The sequence below is a fragment of the Lissotriton helveticus genome, chromosome 1_1, assembly GCF_964261635.1.
Source record: "Lissotriton helveticus chromosome 1_1, aLisHel1.1, whole genome shotgun sequence".
Taxonomy (NCBI): domain Eukaryota; kingdom Metazoa; phylum Chordata; class Amphibia; order Caudata; family Salamandridae; genus Lissotriton; species Lissotriton helveticus.
The window spans coordinates 40,448,204-40,467,365 of NC_136057.1; positions in this window are offsets into that span (position 1 = coordinate 40,448,204).

The window sequence follows — 19,162 nt, forward strand, 5'->3', positions numbered from 1 at the left end:
GCGGAGCATAGCTGGTGGTTGGCGATATAGAAGGAGAGCCATCTGTTGAGGTAGGCTGGGCCAGTCTTGTGGAGAGCCTTGAGTGCCTGGGTGAGGAGCTTGAAGGATATCCTCTTGCTGACGGGGAGCCAGTGCAGGTCCCTCAGGTGGGGGAGATGTGGCCGTGGCGTGGTACATCGAGGATCAGTCGTGTCGAGGCATTTTGAATGCACTGTAGTCGTTTGATGAGCTTGGTCGGAGCTTCCCCATAGAGGGTGTTTCCGTAGTCAAGTCTTCTGCTGACGAGGGCCTGGGTGACTGTCTTTCTTGTATCTGTCGGGATCCATCTGTAGATCTTGCGGAGCATGCGGAGGGTGTTGAAGCGGGAGGAAGAGACGACGTTGACCTGCTTGGTCATTGAGAGCATTGAGTCGAGGATGATTCCCAGGTTGAGTGCGTGGTCAGTGTATGTCGGGGCTGCTCCTAGTGCCGTCGGCCACCAGGAGTCGTCCCAGGCTGAAGGGTTGGAGCCGAGGATGAGGACATAACCCATAGGTAAGTACTACATGGGGCAGTAACAGTAAGTAGAATCATTCTCAGATATCTCCTGTGTGGGATAGTAACAACATGTATAGGTAACTCCTGCATGGGACAGTAAAAACCTACAAAGGTTTTCCCTGCTTTGGACAGTAAAGCATATGCAGAGGCCTCTTGAGCAAGGCAACAATAGTATGATAAACAATCAATGTACATCAGATACATGCTACATTTCTGTCCATCCGAAGCTAACAAATTACATTACTCGTGACATGGTCAGTTACATCACTGATGACAGCTCAAATGACTGTGAGTGTTTTTAAAATGTTTATGACTGTAAAATATTCATACCAAGGTGTATTGATAGATCAGTGTATATATGAGTGCCTGCATCAATGATTCAGTGGGTATGTTCCTGACTGTATAAGTGAGTGAGTTGGTGTGTCACTGAATTCATGGGTGAGTGACTGGGTTTTAAATATGTCTATATCAGTCTGTCAGATGGTGTCTAAGTTGCAGTATGGGCTGGACAGTGGGTAAATGAGTGGCTGTATGGGTGATTGATTGGTTGTCTGAGTACCTATATGGATGAATGAGTACCTGTATGGGTGGATGAGAGGGTGTGTGACTGCCTCCATGGATGAGTGAGTCAGTGACTCAGTGACTGTATGGGTTCGTGAGTATGTAAGTGAGTGGCTATATAGGTGATTAAATATGTGTATGGCTCTGTTGGTGAGTAGATGAATGTAGAAGTGGTATATGGGTGAGTAACTGGATATGTGAAAGGCAGTGTAGGTAAATGTGTGGGAGTAAATGAGTGACTATGTGTAAGTGAGGGATTGTGATAGTGGCTGCATGTCTGAGTGTGTGCTTGTATCAGTGACTGTATAGGTGAATAAATATGTGTTAGTATCTGTATGAATATGTGAGTGGTGTGTGTTTAGGCGTTCAGATGAGTAAATGGCTATATGATTGACTTTATAGGTGAGTGGGTAGGTGTGTGAGTGGCTCTATGAGTTACTGACAGTGAGTGAGTGGCTGTATGGGTGTATGAGTTGGTATATCAGGGGCTTCATTAGTGAGTGAGCTGGTATATGGATGACTGAGTGGATGTGTGTGTCTAAACTTATGAGTCAGTATGTGGGTATGTAGAAACTGGTATGGGTGTGTCAATGGTTTTGGGAATGTTAGTGTGGAAGTTGGAGTGGGTTTATGAAATGTTATAAAGGGGTGTGAGTGGGTGAGTCAGAGATTCTGTGGATGATCTTTTCAGTGATGTCATCAGTGAAGTCACTGACCATGTCATGAATGATGTAATATTGAGGTCATGAGCAGTGCATTATGGGGGCATGAGTTATAGTTCGCTCAGCTAAGTATAACTGCTGAATTTAACTTGTTTTGTAGAAGTGAAATGTCAGCCTAACGATAACGTTCCTGTAACCTTTGTTTTTTTTCAGTACATTCAGTTTTCCAAAATTCTATTACCTAACTATAACGTCCCTGTAACCTTTGGTTTATTCAGTGACTTTCTAAGGTTGTTCTAAATGCTAATTCTTAACTATAACACCCCTGTAGCCTTTGGATTTTCTAGTGAATGTTTTATTCACTAGTAGCTGCATTTGCAGAGTGGTGGTGAGCGGTGGCAGGGCCTCCGACCAGATCTCAGGAGTTCTGTTATGTAGTGCTTACAGGAGGTACCAGGAGTGCTTCTTAGCCCCCCAGGTCCCTCAGGTATAAAGTGGGCGTCATTACCCCAACCAGAAGTGTGCCAGAGAAAGGCGGCGTGGCCTCCGAAGGCCTTTTATAAGTCCAACTGTGTGGGACTTACTAGAGGTAACAGGAGGGGTAGTTGGCCACGAGGATGTCCTTGGGGCCAACTGCTTCTCCTATTACCTCCTGTAAGTCCCACACAGGAGGATTGCTAAAACTTGGTAGGAGACCACACCCAACTCTAACCCCTTCACTGCTTCTGACAGCCAACAGCCGTCTCGCGCACTCCCTCCATAGTGCTGCGCACGTCCGTTGCGGCCCCACCCACTGCGCTAAACCGCCACACCATGGTGGAATTGCCACCGCAGTTAAGTGGTTAAGTGGTTAAGGCTCACCACCAGGACTAATTTGGCTAGCAGATTGCTCCATTATTAGTTGTTGGAAGTTTTGCTCATGGTGTAATGCTTTTATACATTTGTACAGTGTAGGTTGTGTTCTGCCTAATATGGAAGGCATTGTGCCACCTTTCCACTGCGTTGCTTGTTTTGGCTTTCTGTGCCAAGGTGCTTTCATAGGCATTCCACCATGGTATTTTGGCTGGCATCTGTGTCCTGAGCTATGCAGTCTGCCAACCAAAGTGTCTTCAAAATAGTCCAGTAGGGAACTGAGTTTGTCTTCATTTTTTCATTAGAAAGGGTTTTCTATTAGTAAATTGAAGTGGGTTGTTATGTCTGTAGCAGGGATATAGGTTAGTGATATCATTTGTTTTAAATCAAAGGCAAATCGGATGTTTTTAGAATTTTCTACACATAAGGCCCCATTACAAGTTTGGCAGATAGGGTTACTTTGTCACAAACGTGATGGATATCCCATCCATTGTATTACAATTCCATTATATATTTTGGAACTTGTAATACAGCAGACAGGATATTCGTCATGTTTGTGATGGAGAATCCCATCCCCCAAACTCATAATCAGGCCCTTCATGAAGATTTTTTAGGTGGCTCCCTATACTTTGATCATAATTATAGTAACACCTTTGTATGACTGTGTGAGGGTAAGTGTTTAGTATGTATTGAATCGTTCCTTTGTTTTGTGTTGGATATGAGGTCGTATTAACTGCTGCTTTATTTAGTTTTAGGTCACATATAAAAGGAATATTTGTGTTTTGATATTCACTGTGTATGGTGTATATCTGAGGGAATGTTTTGGGACATATTTTGAAGGTCAAATCCATCATCCATGTTTCACATTGTCTTAGTTTTAGTACATTATCCGCTGTAGACAATATTTAGATTTGTTTAGGTTGTCATGTAAAGGAAAGGTACCTCATTAAGTGTCATTGTTAAGTATTCATGTATGTCTTTGACATGGTACCATCTAGGGGTAGTTGGGCTATCACTGATGGCGTGTTTATTTCAAACAATGAAACATTTTAAAGTAGGGATAGGTGGTATTTGGCCTGTTATGTGTTTGGGGACTTAAGGTAATATGTCTTTCAGGATTTTGCATGTTGGTTCCCGGGAGCTAGTGCTTGCCTCTCTTACATCCTACATTATATCTTTTACTTCTATCTCTGTTATGTTTAGGGGGTGGTTAAGCTCTCTAAAATGAATTGCAACATCATCTTTTGTAGTTGCCCTCCCATAGCATGCATTAGAAAAATATTTTCCAAGCAATAGTTTTTGTTGATGCAGTTTCTTGGCTGTAGGTGTAACCATGCTTTCCTTTATGAAAAGACATAACATTTACAGCTTTTGACATTGTATCTGAAAGTAGTGTAAATGTATCAATATATAGAATACTAAATCATAATTTTGTTTATTACTTACAGTTGAAATTATGCGATACCCTTATTTTGTATGCTGACATGTATGTTGTGTATAGATGTGTCTCATGATTTTTTAGGTTTTTCGTAGGGGGCATTCTTATGTGAATCAAGTACTTTCTTTTCTGTTGGAGGAAAAATAAATTGTAAGTTGCACTTTAAATGTCAATATGATGTTAGGTTTGTTTTTGTTTGCTATTTGGGTGAGTTTATACTTTTGGATTGATTTGTTTTAATTTATGTATCCTTACTTCATTATATCTTTTTGATGATTTATTGATTGTTGTTTTTTCAGTCAGTGTATCACTGTTTCCAGGCGTGGATTTTACTTTTAGGACATCTATATAAAAAGATAGAAGTTGGATTGTATTTTATTAATTATTTTTATATATCTCTTGTAAGTTATTAACAATTATGTTTTAGTGTAAAAATAAGTTTTTCTTATTTAATTAAGTCGTTGTTGAAATGTATATATTTTTTTCTGTAATAGTTTGGTGAGAAAATCAAGCAGTTGCCTTGTCTTGCTTAGTCTATCATTCTCTTCTAGCAGTTAGAAGTTTAAATTGATGTGCCTTTTATATTGTAGATGTAATTGTTTGTTTGGATTTATTCTTTCTTATAAAACTGAAAAAAAACATAGGTTTCAGGGACGTTATAGTTAGTTGAACATTTCACTCGCACAAAACCAGAGAAATTCGGCTGTTATAGTTAGTTAAGCTAACTATAACTTGCGCCCCCGCAATGAACTGCTGATGACGTCACATATTACATAATTCATGACATGATCAGTGCCATCACTGAAGACATCACTGATGACAACTCAAATGACACCACTGATGACTTTATCCAGTGACTGATTGGTTCTGTAAAGTTTAAATATGTTTTATATAAATAAAAAACAAGGTGTATTGAAGAATGAGTTAGTGTATGAGTGTCTGAAGGGATGATTTATTAGGTGTGTGACTGATTGAATGAGTGAGTGATTGAACATGTCTTTCTAAATGCATGGTTTAGTGACTAAACTGTGTGAATGTCTGTATCAGTCTGTTAGTTGGTGTGTAAGCAGCTGCATGGGTTGGTGAGTTGCTACATGAGTGTTTATATGGGTTATTGATTGGTTGTTTGAGTATCTGTATGGGGGCCTGAGTATCTTTGTGAGTGGATGGGGTTGTGTGACACTGTGCATAGATGTGTGTGTGGGTGATTCAATGGGTGTATGGATTCAAGACTGCATGTGTGAAGCGCTGTGTGGGTAGGTGAGTGTGTGTATGGGTGTGTTGGAGAGTGAATGGATGTCTCAGTGGTACATGTGTGAGTAACTACATATGTGAAATGCAGTATTTGTGAGTGTTTGAGTATATAAATAACTATATGTGAGAGTGAGTGATTGTGAGAGTGGCTGTATGGATAAGTGTGTGCTTGTATCAGTGAATATATAAGAGAGTACATTTGTGCTAGTATCTTTATGAATAAGTGAGGTGGTGTGTGTATAACTGTATAGGTGAGAAAATGGGAGTGTGATTGATTCTTTGCATGAGTGACTAAGTATGTGAGTAACTCTATGGATGAGTGGTGGAGTGTGAGTTTTTTTATAGGTGTATGAGTGCATAAGATAGTGTTATATTGATGATTGACTGCCTGCATGAGTGACTGTATGAATGAAGGAGTGGATGTGTAATAAGCCAATGGAATCAGTATGTGGGTATGTAGTACCTGGTATTGGTGTGCCTATGGTTTTGAACATGGTGGTCTGTATTTTAGAGTGGGTGTATCGAAGGTTATATTAGAGTGTGAGGAGGTACATCATATTATCACGTGGATGATGTCAAGAGTGATGTCATCATTGATATCATTTAAGATGTCATCAGTGAAGTCATCAGTGATGCCACTAACCATGCCATGAATTATATAATATGTGAAGTCATCAGCAGTGCATTGCAGGGGCGCGAGTTATAGTTAGCGTAACTATCTATAACAGCCGAAATTCTCTGGCTTTGTACAAGTGAAATATCTAACTAAGTATAATGTCCCTGAAACCTATGTTTTTTTTCAGCAAATTTCAAAGGTTTTTTAAATGCTAATTTCTAACTATTCTTACAAAGGTAGGACATGTTCAGAAAGAGGAAGAAAAGCACATAAAGAAGCAAAAAATGCAGAATGAGGCAACAGAAGTCCAGAAAGATGCAGAAATTAGCAAGAGATATGCAGAAAGAACCAAGAGAGGTGCTGAAAGAGGCTTTGTTGCAAATTCATCCTCTGCCCACAACTTTTTACTGACTGGTACTTGTGGTAACTGACTTTGACTAACCAGGCCCAGAGCCAGTGCTATCCTGAAAGACACTCAGAATACAGTGAAAACACCTACATACACTAGGCTACACTAGGGGTTGGGCTACACCTGTGATTGGCAATACCTCCTTTGTAAGGCTCTAGCACATAATAGGGCAGGGGTTAAAACTACCTCTAAGTCAGAGGTGCAGAAAGAGAGAAGTGCAGAAAGAAGCAACAGAGGAGCCGAAAGAAGCAAGAGAGGTGGAAAAATAGGGAAGTGGGTGCAGAAAGAGAGAAGAGGTGTACAGAAGAAATTTGCAAAAGAGGTGCAGAAACAAGCAACAGAAGTACAGAAAGAAGCAAGAAAATTACTGAAAGAAGCAACAGAGGTATAGAAAGAAGAAAGAGAAGTGCAGAAAGAGGCAAGTGCGGTGCAGAAAGAAGCAGCAGAGGTTCACATAGAGGCAGGAGTGGTTTAAAAAATATAGGAGAGGTACACAAAGAGGCAAGAGGGATACATAAAGAGGCAGGGGTGGTGCAGTAAGAAGGAAGAGAAGTGTATAAAGAAGCAAAAGAGGCACAGAAAGATGCAAGAGAGGTGAAGAAACAAGCAAGAGAAATACAGAAAGAGGCAAAAGAATAGCTGAAAGAGCAACATAGGTGTGGAAAGAAGCAAGAAAAGTACAGCAAGAGGCAAATGAGGTGCAGAATGAGACAAGTGAGGTGCAGAAAGAGGCAAAAGGGTATAAATATACGAATAGTAGTAGATAGAAGCAAGACCAGTGCAAAAAGAACCAACAGGGGTGCTGAAAGAGGCACAACACAAAGGGTGCAGAAGGAAGCAAGAGAAGGGCAGAAAGAGGTAGGAAAGGTGCACAAAGAGGCAAGAGAGGTCTAGAAAGAGGCAGGAGGGGTAAAAATAAGGAAGACATGTGCAGAAACAATCAACAGATGTACAGAAAAAGGCAAGAGAGGTACAGAAACAGACAGGAAAGGTGCAGAAAGAGGAAACGGGTGCAACAAGAGGCAAGAGAGATGCAGATAGGGAAGCGGGGTGCAGAAAGAGTCAAGAGAAGTACAGAAAGAAGCAAGAAAATTGCTGAAAGAAGCAAAAGAGGTGTAGAAAGAAGCAACAGAAGTGCAGAAAGAATCAAGTGATGTGTAGTAAGAAGCAAGAGCAATGCAGAATGAACCAACAGAGTTGAAAAAAAGAGGCAATCGGAGTGCAGAAAGATGTAGGAGAGGTGCACAAAGAGGAAAGAGGTACAGAAAGAGGCAGGAGGGGTGCAAAAAAAGTGAAGAAAGAAGCAACAGAGGTGCTGAAGGAGGCTGAAAGGGTGCTGAAAGAGGCAAGAGAGGTACATAAAGAGGGAAGTGGTGCAGAAAGTGGCAAGAGGAGTGCAGAAAGAAGCAAGTGAGGTGCTGAAAGAAGCAACAGAGGTATATAAAGATGCACAAGAGGTGCAGAAACAAGCAAGGGAAGTCATTAAAGAGGCGAGACAATTGCTGAATGAAACAACAGAAGTTCAGAAAGAGTCAAGAAAATTGCTGAAAGAAGCAACAGAGGTGTATAAAGAAGCAAGAGGAGTATAGTAAAAGACAAGTGAGGTACAGAAAGAAGCAAGAGCAGTGCAGAAAGTACCAACAGAGGTGCAAAAAGAGGCAAGAGGGAGGCAGAAAAAGGTTAGAGAGGTGTACAAAGAGGCAAGAGAGGTACATAAGGAGGCAGGAGGGGTGCAGAAAGAAGCAACAGATTTATTTATTTATTTTATTTATTTATGTAGTTTGTAGAGCGCACAGCTACCCCCGGAGGGGTGTCCCGGCGCTAGAACCTGAGCCTCGAGGGGAGAAAAGAGGGGGGATATCAGCAGTGTGAGGATCAGAGGCCGGAAAATAGCCACGTTTTAAGTCTGGCCCGAAAGATGGATTCAGAAGGGCAGAATCTGAGATCGATTGGTAGACCGTTCCAGAGTTTGGCAGAGATAACACTGAACCCTCTGCCGCCCATTCTAGCGAGTCTAAAGCGGGGAGAGATCAGGAGGCGGAGGTTGTTGGATCTCAAGGATCTGATGGAGTGAGATATTGACACTCGCTTTTTAAGGTAATTGGGTCCAAGGTCGTTGATAGCTCGATAGGCAAGGGTGAGGATCTTGAACTGGATGCGGCTGGCAATGGGAAGCCAGTGAAGCTCTTTACGATAGGCGGTGACTGACTGACGGTAGGGGATGTTTCCAATCAGTCTGGCAGCCGCGTTCTGGACAATCTGAAGCCGGTCGATCAGGTACTGAGGAGCACCAGCGTATAGGCTGTTGGCGTAGTCCAGGTGAGACGTAATGAGAGGCTGGGTTACTGTTCGGCGGGAGTCTAGGGGGAGATAGGGAAGTACCTTTTTGATCATGCGCAGCTTCAAGAAGCAGGCAGATGTAACTTTGTTAACTTGGGCTTTGCATGAGAGAGAGTCATCGAACTGGAATCCCAGGTTGCGGGCAGAGTGGACGGGGAGGGAGCGGGATCAAGTGACGTGGGCCACCACCGTGAGGGGGGGATGGGATTTTTCTGGTTAAAAAACAGCACCTCTGTCTTATCCGCATTAAGTCTTAGATGGTTGTTGGTCATCCAGACACTGATGCTGTCAAGACACTGGCGGAAGTTGGCGAACGTGGAGTCCGAGTGGTCTCTGAAGGAAAACATCAGCTGAGTGTCATCAGCATAAGAGACCACTCTGACTCGGCAGGACTCCACAACAGCGGCCAGTGGGGCGAGATAGACGTTGAAAAATAGAGGGCTGAGGGCAGAGCCCTGTGGCACACCACATAACAAGGGTTTATCCTCAGATTTGAACGGCCTCAGCAAGACCCTCTGACTTCTTCCAGTAAGGAAGGACTCGATCCAGCTGATGGCAGTGCCGCCAATGCCTGTCTGTCTGAGTCGGTCAAGGAGGATGGGGTGGGATGTGCCAAAAGAGACAAGAGAACTGCTGAAAGAAGCAACAGAGGTGTAGAAAGAAGCAAGAGACATACAGAAAGAGGCAATGGAGGTGCAGAAAGAAACAAGAGCAGTGCAGTAAGAACCAACAGAAAAAGAGGCAACAGGGGTACAGAAAAAGACAGGAGAGGTGCACAAAGAGTCAAGAGTGGTACCAAAAGAAGCAAGAGTAGTGCAGAAAGAAGGAAGAGAAGTGCAGAAAGAAGAAGCATAGGTACAGAAAGAGATGAAGAAACAAGCAGGGAAGGTGCAAAAAGAGGGAACAGGGGTGCCAAAAGAGGCAAGAGAGGTGCAAAAAAAGAAAAAAGGGGTGCAGAAAGAGGCTAGAGGGGTGCAGAAAGAAGCATGTGAGGTACAGAAAGGCAACCGCCGTGCAGAAACACACAATAGACGTACAGAAACAAGCAAGAGAAGTGTAGAAAGAGGCAAGAGAATTTCTGAAAAAAGCAACGTAGATATGGAAAGAAGTAGGAGAAATACAGAAAGAGGAAAGGAGGTGCAGAAAGAGGCAAGCGAGGTGCAGAAAGAGGCAAGAGGGGTACAGAAATGTACAAGAGAGTAGCAGATAGAAACAAGGGCAGTGAAGAAAGAACCAACAGAGGTGCTGAAAGAGGCACACAGGGTGAAGAAGAAAGCAAGAGAAGTGCAGAAAGAGGTAGACAAGGTGCACAAAGAGGCAAGAGAGGTACAGAAAGAGGCAGGAGGGGTGCAAAAAAGGAAGAGAAGTGCAGAAAGAAGCAACAAGGGTGCTGAAAGAGGCTCAAAGGGTACAGAAAGGGGCATGAAAAATACAGAAAGAAGCAACAGATGTACAGAAAAGGGCAAGAGAAAACAAACAGGAAAGGTGCAGAAAGAGAGGTGCAGAATGAGGGATACGGAAAGTTGCAAGAGGATTGCAGAAAGAAGCAAGTGAGGTGCTGAAGGAAGAAACAGAGGGGCAGAAAGACACAAGAGAGGTACAGAAACAAGCAAGAGAAGTGCAGAAAGAGGAAAGAGAATCACTGAAAGAGCAACAGAAGTACAGAATGAGGCAAACAAATTGCTGAAAGAAGCAACAGAGGTGTTGAGAGAAGCAAGAGAAGTGCAGAAAAAGACAGGAAAGGCGCTGAAAGAGGGAACATGGGGGCAAAAAGAGGCAAGAGAGGTACAGAAACAGATAGGAAAGGTACAGAAAGAGGGCACAGGGATGTAAAAAGAGGCAAGAGGATTACAGAAAAAAGCAAGTGAGGTGCTGAAAGAAGCAACAGGTGCAGAAAGAGGCAAGATAATCGCTGAAAGAGCAACAGAAGTGCAGAAAGAGGCAAAATAATTACTGAAAGAACCAACAGAGGTGTAGAAAGAAGCAAGGGAAGTGTAGAACGAGGCAAGTGAGGTGCAGAAAGAAGCAAGAGCAGTGCAGAAAGTACCAAGAGAGGCGCAAAAAGAGGCATGAGGTTTACAGAAAGAGGTAGGAGAGGTGCACAAAGTGGCAAGAGAGGTACAGAAAGAGGCTGGAGGGATGCAGAAAGAAGAAAGAGAAGTATAGAAAGAAGCAACAGAGGTACAGAAAGAGGCAAGAGAGGTGCAGAAACTGGCTGGGAAGGTGCAAAAAGAGGGAACAGGGGTGCAGAAAGAGGCAAGAGAGGTGTAAAAAGAGAACAGAGGGGTGCAGAAAGGGGCAAGAGGGGTGCAGAAAGAAGCAAGTGAGGTACAGAAAGAGGCAACCGTGGTGGGGAAAGACACAAGAGAGTGCAGAATCAAGCAAGAGCAGTACAGAAAGAACCAACAGATGTACTGAAAGAGACACAAAGAGTGCAGAAGGGAGCAAGAGAAGTGAAGCAAGAGGTAGGAGAGGTACACAAAGAGGCAAGAGAGGTACAGAAAGAGGCAGGAGAGGTGCACAAAAAGGAAGAGAAGTGCAGAAAGAATCAACAGAGATCCTGAAAGAGGCTCAAATTGTGCAGAACGAGGCAGGAAAAGTTCAGAAAGAAGCAACAGACGTACAGAAAGAGACAATAGAGGTGCAGAAACTGACAGTAACGGTGCAGAAAGAGGGAACAGGTGTGCAAAAAGAGGCAAACGAGGTACCAAAACAGTGAATGCGGGTCCAGAAAGTAGCAAGAGGAGTGCAGAAAGAAGCAAGTGTTGTGCTGAAAGAAGCAACAGAGGTGCAGAAAGACACAAGAGAGGTGCAGAAACAAGCAAGAAAATTGCAGAAAGAGGCACGAGAATTGCTGAAAGAAGCAAGAGAAGTGCAGAAAGAGGCAACAGAGGTGCAGAAAGACACAAGAGAGGTGTGGAAAGAAGCAAGAGGGGTGTAGAATTGTGCAAGAGAGTAGAAGATAGAAGCAATAGCAGTGCATAAAGAAGTGATGAATGAGGCACGAAGGGTACAGAAAGAAGCAAGAGAAGTACAGGCAGAAGTAATAGAGGTAAAGAAAGAGGCAAGCGTGGTACAGAAATAGGGAAGAGAGGTGTAGACAGAGGCAAGAGAGTTGCAGAAAGAAGGAAGAGGGATGCAAAACGAGGCAAGAGTGGTGTGGAAAGAAGCAAGTGGGGTGCAGAAAGAGGCAAGAGAATTGGAGAAAGAAGCAACGGAGGTGTAGAAAGAAGCAATAGAGGTGGAGAAAGAGATGAGGAGAGCATAAAGCGGGAAGAGGAGTGAAGAAAGAGGCAAAAGTGTTGCAGAAAGAAGGGACAGGGGTGTAAAAAGAGGAAAGAGAAGTGAAGAAAAAAGCAACAGAGATGCAGAAAGGGGGAAGGGGTGGAGAAAGAGGCAAGAGTGATGCAGAAAGAAGCAAGAGAGATACAGAAATAGGCAAGAGAAGTAAAGAAAGAGGGAAGAGGGGAGCAGAAAAAGGTACAGGGGTTATGGAAAGAAGGGGTAGAGGTGCAGAAAAGAACAAGAGAAGGTCAGAAAGAAGCAACAGAGGTGCAGACAGAGGGATTAGAGGTGGAAAAAAAGTCAAGAGAAGTGCAGAAAGAAGCAATAGAGATGCAGGAAGAAGGAAGTGGGGTGGACAAAGAGGCAAGAGGGAAGCAGAGAGAAGCTAGAGAGGTGCAGAAAGAAACAAAAGAAGTGCAGAAACAAGGAACAGATGTGCAGAAAGAAGCAAGAGGAGTGCAGAAAGAGAGACGAGGGGTGCAGCAAGAGGCAGAAGTAGTGCAGAAAGAAACAAAAGAAGTGAAGAAATATGGAACAGAGTTGCAGAAAGAGGCAACAGAGGTACAGAAAGAAGCAAGAGAAGTGCAGAAAGAAGCAACAGAGGTGCAGAAAAGGGCAAGAGAGGTGCAAGAAGAGGCAGGAGCATTGCACAAAGGGGGAAATGGGATACAGAAAGAGGCAAGAGGGATGCAGCAAGCAGCAATAGAAGTGCATAAAGAAGCAACAGAGGTGCTGAAAGAGGCAAGAGGAGTTCAGAACACCAAAACCACGGAAGCACATAATAACTTCAAATCCGCCCAACACACCAGTGAGTCGACTGACATCCCTCCCTCACAAGACCTCTGTGACAAATTCAGCACATTCTTTCACCACAAAATCAATAGCACCTACAACAAATTTGACGAAGACGACGAACACAGGGAACCACCAATAACAACCCTGACACCCTGAAACCAACGATTGACAGCTGGACAGCCCTCACGACCGAAGACACACTGAAGACAATGAAGTCAATCCACTCCGGGGCCCCCATGGACCCCTGCCCCAATCACATCTTTAACAGAGCCACCGACACCATCGCACCTATGCTCCGCCACACCATCAGCCACACCCTGGTAACCACCTCGTTCCCTGATGACTGAAAACACGCCAAATTCAACCCCCTCCTGAAGAAACCTGCGGCAGACCCCACCGACCTCTCCCTACTCCCGTTCCCTGCAAAAGGTATTGAGAAAACCATCAATAGCCAACTCGCCACATTCATTGAAGAGCACAACATCCTTGCTTCCTCCCAGTCCGGCTCCAGAAAAAAACACAGCACGGAAACCGCCATCCTCGCCGTAACAGACGACATCCGCACCCTACTGGTCAAAGCAGAAACCATAGCCCTAATCCTCTTCGACCTCTCAGCAGCTTTCAACACAGTCTCCCACCGCACCCTATTATGCAGACTTCACGACGCAGAGATCCCGGACTAGGCCCTCGACTGGATTAGACCCTTCCTCTCCAGCAGAACACAGCGGGTCAGACTCCCCCTTTCCTCTTGGACCCTACGACAAAGACCCCATGGATCTTCCCTCAGCCCGACGCTCTTCAACGTCTACATGGCTTCACTCGCCCCCATCGCCAAAACCGACGGACTCAACATTATTTCATATGCAGACGACAACCAACTCATCCTCTCTCTATCCAATGAACCCAACACAACCAGACACAACTTTCAGTAAGGCAAGAAAGTGCAGAAAGAAGCTGCAGAGGTGCAGAATTACGGAAGAGGGGTGGAGAAAGAAACAAAAGAGGTGAGAAAGTAGCAACAGACGTGCAGAAAGAAGGAAGAGAGATGGAGAAAGAGGCAAGAGAGGTACAGAAAGAGAAGAGGGGTACAGAAGGAGGCATAAGGAGTGCAAAAGAAGGCAATGGGGTGCAGAAAGAAGCAAGAGAGGTGCAGAAAGAAGCTGCAGAGATGCAGAATGTGGGAAGAGGGGTGGAGAAAGAAATAAAAGAGGTGAGAAAGAAGCAACAGATGTGCAGAAATAAGGAAGAGAGATGGAGAAAGAGGCAAGAGGGGTACGGAAAGAGAAGATGGGCGCAGAAAGAGGCACAAGAGGTGCAGAAATAAGCAAGAGAGGTACAGAAAGGCAACACAAGATAAGTACAGAAAAAAGCAACAGACATGCAGAAAGAGGGAAGAGGGGTTGGGAAAGAGGCAAGAGAAGTACAGAAATAAGCATCAGACATGAGTTCATAGTTTAGCTTCTATGTAAATGAGGAAGACTAAACATGAGGTTACCACTACCATGCCACATAATTACTCTCCACAACTCATATTCCCACTCTATATAATTCCTATAAAATAAATACTACATACTTTCTATCCCCATAATGTCACTGCACAACTTACCACATAATTCCACCCAACACATCGTACATCCACTCCACTCCGTAAAACATTTAAAAAGTTTAGATTTACATTTCCAATTGCTCTAACTCTCGCAAATGTAAAACCTATTATATTACAAACACTTCTTTAACTACTAGTCACATTTCCAGAGTGCCGGAAAAAGGGTGATGGGCCTCCAACCAGGGCTCATGAATTCAGCTGCGTAGGACTTACAGAAGGTACCAGGAGGGCATCTTGGCCCCCAAAGTCCCTCAGGAGTAAATTAGACTTCATCCCTCATCCAGTACTCTGCCAGGAGGTGCGTTTGCAGAGTGGTAGAGAAAGGGGGGCATGGCCTCCGAAGACATCTTGGCAATCCCACTGTGTGCGTCTTACTGGAGGTAACAAAAAGGGTAGTTGGCCCCCAAGGACATCCTTGTGGGCCACCTACTCCTCCTATTAACTCCAGTAAGTCCCACATAACAAGATTGCTAAGTTGTCATAGAAGGCCACGCCCTCTTTCCTCACCACTCTGCAAACGCACTTCCTGGTATGCTCTTAGATGGGGATTAAAGTCCCCTTCGCTGCTGGGGGTCCTTAGGGGCCAACTAGCCTTCCTGATACCTCCAGTATATCCCAGATAGTGGGACTGCTGAAAGCTGGACACAGGCCATGCCCCCTTCCTTCACCACTCTGCAAACACCCCTCCTGGCATGTTCTAAGTTGATGGATTCAGTCCCCATGAATACTGAGGGTCCATGGGGGGCAACTAGCCCACCAGGTACCTCCAGTAAGTCTCACACAGCTGGATTGCTGAGAGTAGTCCGAGGACTCGCTTCCTTTTTGCACCACTCTGCAAACACGCCTCCTGGTGCACTGCTATTTGGGGGCTGAAGTCCACTTTAGGCCTGAGGTCCTCACGACACAGGAGGACCTCATCGCCCCACCAGCAGAGCGCTAAGAGGCGCATTTGCAGAGTGGTGTAAAAAACGGCATGGCCTCTGACCGCCTCTCAGCTATCCAGCCGTGGTCATTTGAGCAATATTCACTGAATTTTCCAACAAAAGTGTCAAAGTAGGTTCTGTGTGTCCTGAAACCTTTGGGGGTGATCCGTGCAGTGAGTGCTGAGAAATAGAAGCATAAAATAAGGGTGCATTTGTAATGGTAATTCCCACAGGATTGCATTGTCGAAACTACAGCCCAAACTGTTGGATGGAATTACATCATACATCAGAGCAAGTTCCTGCACAACATGGCCTGTTAAGTCCATGCCGTTCAGGAACTGGGCATGCATGCAGGCAGAGGGGCACACCGTGAGAGTCCTGTGGGCCCTGTAAGCCCCCTTAGTTTCTTCACAGCCACGCTTTTCATGGAGGGCTCACTGCAATGGAAACTGTGGCAGTAAGAACACTCATGATATGATTGACGGTGCAGCAGCTGCACCAACATCATATTATGCCTCTGTCTGCTGCATCACCTCTACAGGATTAGGGATCCCGGTGATGGCAGCGGTCCTGTGACAGTCCCACCGCAGTCTTCATAATACAGGGTCTGGACCGCCAGTCTGGTGGCCCAGGGACTGCCACCACAGGTTCAGAGGGCTAATGGACTGCCAAACCCATAATCAGGCCCCTAGAAATGATAGTCAAAAATCATATAAAAAATAACCTACCAAAATCCTCAAAAACTCTGACCCTTTCTTAACCAACATAGAAGCTCAGGTTCCGGTGTGAACCCAGGCTTCTATGGGAATTCACAAGGTCATATTATCAAGCCCCTTATCGCCACTTTAGCGGCAGTTTCCTGCGCCTAAATCGGCGATAATGTTATCGCAGTTCTGGATAATATGGCCCTAAATCATCTAAGTATACAAATAAAACACAGACAACAGAGCAACACTCTATCAACCTTCGAGCTGTCCCCTTACACCCACTCTTAAAATTCTTTAAAATAAATTCATCAGAATGAACTTACCTGTTCCGAAAAACAGCAGCACCTTACCACGACCTGGTTCACAATATAGTATGTAGCAGTAAAAAAAAATAGAGTTGCTAATATTTGAAACAAAAAAAATACTTTTTTCCCAATAGAATTGAATGGGAAAAATTGTAGAAATGTTGAATAAATATATGATTTGTTTTAAAAAATATTAAACATGTGAAAAATAGCAAAAAGGTGTATAATAGAATAAAATATCTACAATTATTAAATATATACTTAAAAACATATGTTAACATGAAGTTGAATCTGTGGGCATCCTTACAATGTCAGGCAGACTCTACTTAGTAGACGGGAACCGCTTGAACATAATTCTGCGGTTCTGAGTCAAAAATGTGGATGCATCCACCCTATGGCCGGTCGGAAACATCCATTTTACAATGGCAGCTTGTGCAGCAGGCGGAAAGGGCCTGCCGCTCATGCTGCCTTTGTAAAATGGATGTATTTAAGCAACCCTGCACCATGTGGCAGGCACCACATGGTGCCTGCCACACAGTGCACGGATGTTCCAGGCCTCATAGGGGAGGCCGCGGATGGACAGGGGCCCTGCTAGGGACCCCCATAGTCACTTTACGACAGCCTTTCCTTTTTGTGAAGTCTGACATGGAAAGGCTGTCAGAAAGTGACATCATAATCCCGACGGTGGAGCCAAGGCTGGCTCTGCTGTCATTATGGGATGATGTGTTTTTCCAATGCTCTGATCGGCTCCTTGAGGTGGTCGGAAGCGCAGCCGACCGTTCCTCCACCCGATGCCTCTGTCCGCTGCATCATAATCTAGATGGCGGAGCTGAGGCTGGCTCCGCTGTCATTATGGGATTATGTATGTTTCCGATGTTCCAATGGGATCCTTGAGGTCATCGGAAGCGTGGCTGACAGTCCCTCTGCCCAATGCCACATCGTGATGTGGCAGGTGGACTGCAATAGAAGGTGTCAGGCAGACTGTTGCGGTCCGCCCGACATTGTAATTGGGTCCTATGTATCTAAAACTAGTTCAAAATTGTTTTTAAAAAAGTTAGACATTGGAAAATATAAGATTGAAAATGCACAACATACAGTACTATGTACATATAATTTACTTTTTTTATTAAGAAAATCAAAATAAATGTTTTATTTACTTAACTTTATAAACATTTTTATTTTTCTGATAAAATATACATGAATACAAATGTGAAAATATGCAATAAATAAAATATGAAAACAAATGAAAGAAGACAAATGAGTGACATCTTCATTCTACAAAACAATGTAATTAATATATAATATAATATATTTGCTTTGTCGTTGCTGAAGGAGGAGCCCTGCTGCTTGGAGTTCTTTTGTGGAGGCTTGACACCATGACTCGCCGCTTCGCCTTTGGACCCTGGGGAAGCGCTTCTGCCGAGGCGGCTGTTACTACCTGCTGTGGGGGCGTGAAGGGCACAAAGCTGACCGTGCTGGACGCTGCAGGGACTCAATCTCCCAGGAGTCCCTGCTACACCTGAGAACACCTGGTCCGTGTTCGCCGCTCAGCCCCGCCCACAGGTCACCGCGCATATTAAAACCCCCTGTTCCTTCTATTCCACGGGAACTTGCTTTGTCGTTGCTGAAGGAGGAGCCCTGCTGCTTGGAGTTCTTTTGTGGAGGCTAGATACCACGACTCGCCACACCCGCTTCGCGGGTGCCGCTTCGCGGGTGCCGCTTCGCGGGTGCCGCTTCGCCTTTGGATCCTGGGGAAGCACTACTGCCGAGGCGGCTGTTACTACCTGCTGTGGGGGCGTGAAGGGCACAAAGCTGACCGTGCTGGACGCTGCAGGGACTCAATCTCCCAGGAGTCCCTGCTACACCTGAGAACACCTGGTCCACGTTCGCCGCTCAGCCCCACCCACAGGTCACCGCGCATATTAAAACCCCCTGTTCCTTCTATTCCACGGTAACTTGTTTTGTCGTTGCTAAAGGAGGAGCCATGCTGCTTGGAGTTCTTTTGTTGAGGCTCGACACCACGACTCGCCGCACCCGCTTCGCGGGTGCAGCTTCGCGGGTGCAGCTTCGCCTTTGGACCCTGGGGAAGCGCTACTGCCGAGGCGGCTGTTACTACATGCTGTGGGGGCGTGAAGGGCACAAAGCTGACCGTGCTGGATGCTGCAGGGACTCAATCTCCCAGGAGTCCCTGCTACACCTGAAAACACCTGGTCCGCGTTTGCCGCTCAGCCCCGCCCACAGGACACCACGTGGCTTATTTAAGTGACACACGCCCCCGCAGCGCGGGAGCGTGTCGGGAGAAGCCCGGGACAAGGGCGGGCCATCTACGGCCGTCCAAGGCAGGAAGAGGCTGGGCTGGGCCACCCCCCGAACATTATCATTGGTGTAAGATTTTACTAACTCGTCCCTGTCTTGCGGTTGTTCCTTGTGATACCTATATAGTCATAAGTTTGCATTTTATAAAACTAGTTGTAATGGCGGCTTGTGGAGGTAAAGGGAGGAGGCCTACTGTGGGAGGCTCTGTTTGTGGAACGCTGTATAATTTCATTATTAGGGCTGCTTCTTTACTTGAACATGAAATAGCCCTTACAGAGCGGCGTTTGTCTGTGGAGTCACTACGTTCAAGACGATCCTCTCTAGGACCCTTAATGTCTGCTATCTCCCTCAATCAGTTAGACCGGTTAGAGGAACAGATTAATAAAAATACATCTACGAATGAGGAAGATGTTACTAATGATGGGGGTGAAAAAATTTCAGATAGTACTTTGTTAAGCAAGCCTGGTGCACCCGCCCTATTAAACACACAAATGATAGAGGGAGAATCGAATATTCCTCTACAAGGTCCTGTGCTAAAAATAGACAGCTACCACAA